The sequence below is a fragment of the Antechinus flavipes genome, chromosome 1 (assembly GCF_016432865.1).
Source record: "Antechinus flavipes isolate AdamAnt ecotype Samford, QLD, Australia chromosome 1, AdamAnt_v2, whole genome shotgun sequence".
Lineage (NCBI taxonomy): Eukaryota > Metazoa > Chordata > Mammalia > Dasyuromorphia > Dasyuridae > Antechinus > Antechinus flavipes.
The window spans coordinates 178,886,752-178,892,348 of record NC_067398.1 but is presented as its reverse complement, the minus strand read 5'-3'; positions in this window follow the sequence as shown (position 1 = coordinate 178,892,348).

Sequence of the window (5,597 nt, the reverse complement as noted above, 5' to 3'; positions counted from 1 at the left end):
ACCAACAAAGAGGAAATTAGAGCAATAATTAGGAGTTACTTTGCCCAATAAGTTTGCCAATAAATTTGATAACCTAAGTGAAATGGAGGAATACCTACAAATATATACATTTCCCAGATTAATAGAGGAGGAAGTAAATTGCTTAAATAGTCCTATTTTAGAAAAAAAAATAGAACAAGATATTAATCAACTCCCTAAGAAAAAATCCCCAAGACCAGATGGCTTTACATGTGAATTCTACCAAACATTTAAAGAACAATTAACTCCAATACTATATAAACTATTTGAAAAAATAGGGAATGAAGGACTCCTACCAAATTCCTTTTATGACATAGACATGGTACTGATACCTAAACCAGGTAGGTTGAAAACAGAGAAACAAAACTATAGACCAATATCTCTAACAAATATTGAGCAAAAATCTTAAATAAATCTTAAATAAAATATTAGAAAAGAGATTATAGAAAATCATCCCCAGGATAATACACCATGACCAAGTAGGATTTATACCAGGAATGCAGGGCTGATTCAATATTAGGAAAACTATTAGCATAATTGATTATTTCAATAACCAAATTAACAAAAAATATGATTACCTCAATAGATGCAGAAAAAGCATTTGATAAAAATCCATCACCCATTCCTTTTAAACATAATAGAGAGTATAGGAATAAAGGGACTTTTCCTTAAAAGAGTAAGTAGCATCTATTTAAAACCATCAGTAAGCATCATAAACTGGATACTAGATAAACTGGAACCATTCCCAGTAAAATCAGGGGTTATACAAGGTTGCCCACAATCACCATTACTATTCAATATTGTATTAGAAATGCTTGTTTTGGCGATAAGAGTTGAGAAAAAGATTAAAGGAATTAGAGTAGGTAATGAGAACCAAATTATCACTTTTTGCAGATAATATGATGATATACTAAGAGAACCCCAGGAATCAACTAAAAAGCTATTAGAAGTAATCCATAAGTTTAGCAAGGTTGCAGAATACAAAATAAATCCACATAAATCAGTGGCATTTCTATACATCACTAACAAAATCCAACAGCAAGAGATACAAAGAGAAATTCCATTTAAAATAACTGTTGATAGTATAAAATATTTGGGAATCTATCTGCCAAGGGAACATCAGGAACTATATGAGAAAAACTACAAAACACTTCCCACACAAATAAAGTCAGATATAAACAATTGGAAAAATATCAAATAATCTTGGATAGGTCAAGCAAATATCATAAACATGACAATACTCTCTAAATTAATCTATTTATTTAGTGTCATACCAACTAAACTCCCAAGAAACTATTTTACTGACTTAGAAACAAAATTCATCTGGAAGAACAAAAGGTCAAGAATTTCAAGGGAACTAATGAAAAAAAAAATCAAATGAGGGTGGCTTAGCTATACCAAATCTAAAACTGTATTATGAAGCAGAGGTCATCAAAACCATTTAGTACTGGCTAAGAAACAGACTAGTTGATCAGTGAAATAGGGAAGGTTCACAGGACAAAATAGTCAATAACTATAACAATCTAGTGTTTGACAAACCCAAAGACCCAGATTTTGGGATAAGAATTCACTATTTGACAAAAACTGCTGGGAATATTGGAGACTAGTATGGCAGAAAGTAGGTATTGACCTACACTTAATACTATACACTAAGATAATGTCAAAATGGGTTCTTGATCTAGGTATAAAGAATGATATTATAAATAAATTAGAAGAACATAGGATAGTTTACCTCTCACATCTGTGGAAGAAGAAGGAATTTGTGACCACAGAAAAATCAGAGATCATTATTGAAGACAAAATAGATAATTTTGATTTCTACTATTATCTATTATTAAGTTAAAAAGGCTTTGTACAAACAAAACTAATGCAGACAAGATTAGAAGGAAAGCAATAAACTGGAAAAACATTTTTATATTCAAAGGTTCTGATAAAGGCCTCATTTCCAAAACATATAGAGAATTGACTCAAATTTATAAGAAATCAAGACATTCTCCAACTGATAAATAATAAAAGAATTTGAACAGACTATTTTCAGATGAAGAAATTGAAACTATTTCTAGTCATATGAAAAGGTGCTCCAAATCACTATTGATTAGAGAGATGCAAATTAAGAAAACTCTGAGATAATACTACACAACTGTCAAATTGACGAATGTTGGAGGGGATGTGGGCAAACTGAGACATTGATACATTGCTGGTGGAAATGAATCCAACTATTCTGAAGAGCAATTTGGAACTATAACCAAAATATCAAACTGTGCATACCAGTTGACCTAGCAGTGTTACTACTGGGCTTATATCCCAAAGGGATTTTAAAGAAGGGAAAGGGACCTGTATGTGCAAAAAATGTTTGTGACAGCTCTCTTTGTAGGGACAAGAAACTGGAAACTAAATGAATGCCCATCAGTTGGAGAATGGCTGAATAAGTTATGGTATATGAATGTTATGGAATATTATTGCTCTGTAAGAAATGACCAACATGATGATTTCAGAGTGTCCTGGAAAGACTTACATAAATTGATGCTAAATGAAATTAGCAGAACCAGGAGATCATTATATTTGGAAACAAGACTACACAATGATCAATTCTGTTGGATGTGGCTCTTTTCAACAATGAGATGATTAAAACCAATTCCAATTGTTCAATGATGAAGAGAGCCATTTACACCTAAAGAGAGGCTCGTGGGAGCTGAATGTGGACCACAACACAGCATTTTTCACCCTTGGTGTTGATGTTTGCTTGCATTTTGTTTTCCTTCTCAGGTTTTTTTTTCTTTCTAGATGCGATTTTTTCTTGTGCAGCAAGATAACTATATAGATATGTATACAAATAGTGGATTTAATATATATTTTAATATATTTAACATGTTTTGGACTACCTGCCATCTAGGAAAGCAGGTGGGGAGAAAGAGGGAAATTTTGGAACAGAAAGTTTTGCAAGGGTCAATGTTGAAAAATTAGCCATAATAAAATATTTTTTATTTAAATAAAAAAACTATTTTTAAACCAGATTTTAACCAATTTTTAAAACTAGAGTTAATGGTTCTTTAAGCACATACTTTTAATGTAATATAATGATGTAATCAATCTAGTTGGCATAGACTTGGTGCATGGTGATATAATGTTCTACAGTTGCACATGCTCAGTGTGGTTGCAATGTGTGAAGTAGTGATGTAATTCTACTGGAGTATTTAAAGGGAATCTTAGACACAGAACACACTCTTAGCTACAGCTCTCAGCCACAGACACAAGAGAAGATGCCAGATTCCAGACTCCATCTTTGAACAGCCACATGGCAGCTCTCCTGCCTCCTTCACTCTTCCACTAAAACCAAGACTCAGGCTAATCTTGAGGTCTTCCAGAAAACTAATCCGGACTTTACAATCTAAGACGACCTGTATGTATCAGTTTGTTTACATCTTGTCACTTGTGTTACTACATGAATTCCCTGAGAGCAGGGACCAAAGATTTTTGTCTTTCTTTGTTGTCTAGGCACTTAGCACAACACTGACATACAGTAAATGCTTGATAAATGCTTATTGACTTACCTATATTCTCTACAACTACTGAAAAAAATCAAACTTAAAAGACTTAAGAACTCTGGTCAATTTGATAATAAACCATGACTCTACAAGATCCATGACAAAAGTAATGTGCTCTACCTCTTGATATAGAAATAGAATCAAATATACACTATTTTAGGGGGTTTTAACATTTGGATTTTTTTAATTTCAAGTTTCAAATTCTCTTCTTCCCTCCAGGGCCTCTCCTACCCCATTGAAAGGGCAAGTAATATGATACCATTACATATGTGAGCCATATAAAACATATTTCTTAAATAAACAAAACCAAGAAAAAGAAAATGAAAAACAATATGCTTTGCTCTTCACTCAGATTTCATTAGTTTTCTCTGGAGGTGGATTTTTCATCATAACTCCATTGGAATAGTCTTGGATCATTGTAAAGATAAGAATAGTTAAATTTTTCACAGTTGATCATTGCTACAATAGTGCCATAACAGCATATACTGTCTTCTTAGTTCTGCCCACTTCATTCAGCAATAGTTCATATAAGACCTACCCGGATCTACAGAAAACATCACCCTCATCATTTCTTATAGCACAATAATATTCTATCACATACATACCACAATTTATTCAGCCATTCTTCAATGAAACACACAATTTTAGTATTAGCCAATTTGTTATAAAAATACAAGTCATTCTCCAATTGATAAATAATTAAAGGATATCAACAATTTTCAGATGAAGAAATTAAAACCATTTATAGACATATGAAAAAAATGTCCTAAATAACTATTGATCAGAGAAATGCAAATTAAGATAACTCAGATATCACTACTCACCTCTCAGATTAGCTAAAGTGACAAGAAATGATAATTATGAATGTTGGAGGAGATGTGAGAAAAGTAGGTGGAACTGTAAATTAATCCAACCATTCTGAAGAGCAATATAGAACTTTGCCCAAAGGGCTATCAAACTGTGCATACCCTTTGATACAGCAATGTCTCTACTTGGCCTGTATCCCAAAGAGATCATAAAAATTGGGAAAGAACTCACACGTGCAAAAATGTTTGTAGGAGCCCTTTTTATAGTGATAAGGAAATGGAAATTTAGTGGATTCCCATCAGTTGGAGAATGGCTAAATAAGTTATAGTATATGAATATTATGAAATATTATTGTTCTATAAGAAACAATCAGCAGGATGATTTCAGAAAGACCTGGAGAGACTTATATGAATTAATGCTAAGTGAAGTGAATAGAACCAAGAGAACACTGTACACAGCAAAAACAAGATTATACAATGCTCAATTCTGGTGGACATGACTCTTTTCAACAGCGAGGTGATTCAGCTCCAATGGTCTTGTGATGGAGAGAGCCATTTTGCCTAGAGAAAGCACTGTAGGGACTGAGTATGGATCACAACATAGTATTTTCACTTTTTTGTTGTCATTTGCTTGCATTTTGTTTTCTTTCTCATTTTTTTTTCTTTTTGATCTGATTTTTTTCTGCACATGGTAATTGTGAAATTATGTATAGAAGAATAGCACATGTTTAACATATATTGAATTACTTGTCATCTAGGGAGGGGTGGGAAAAAGAGAGGGAAAAAATTGGAACACAAGGTTTTGCAAGGATAAATGTTGAAAATTATCTGTACATGTGTTTTGAAAATAAAAGTTTTACAAGTATTAAAAAAATGTTATTGGGAGATGCTTAACAAATTCAAAAAAAATTCAATAACCATAAAAAAGAACTAATCAATTTGTACAGTTGTTTTAACTATAATTATTACAAAGAAAGTTTTTTGAGAGAGGGTAAAATCTGGCACACATGCAAAAAGAGGTCATGATAATGATTTTTTAAAAAGAAAAGATAACCAATGAAGCATTTTTTAATGCACAGAAGAGAACAAAAGTGCAGAATGCAGAAAAATCTCAATCAAGACAACTGTGAAACTTACATACATATAGATATGGGTACACACAGAGAGAACAAACTATAAACAATAGAAATTCACTGTCATATAAAATTCTCTTACTTTCATCTTTATA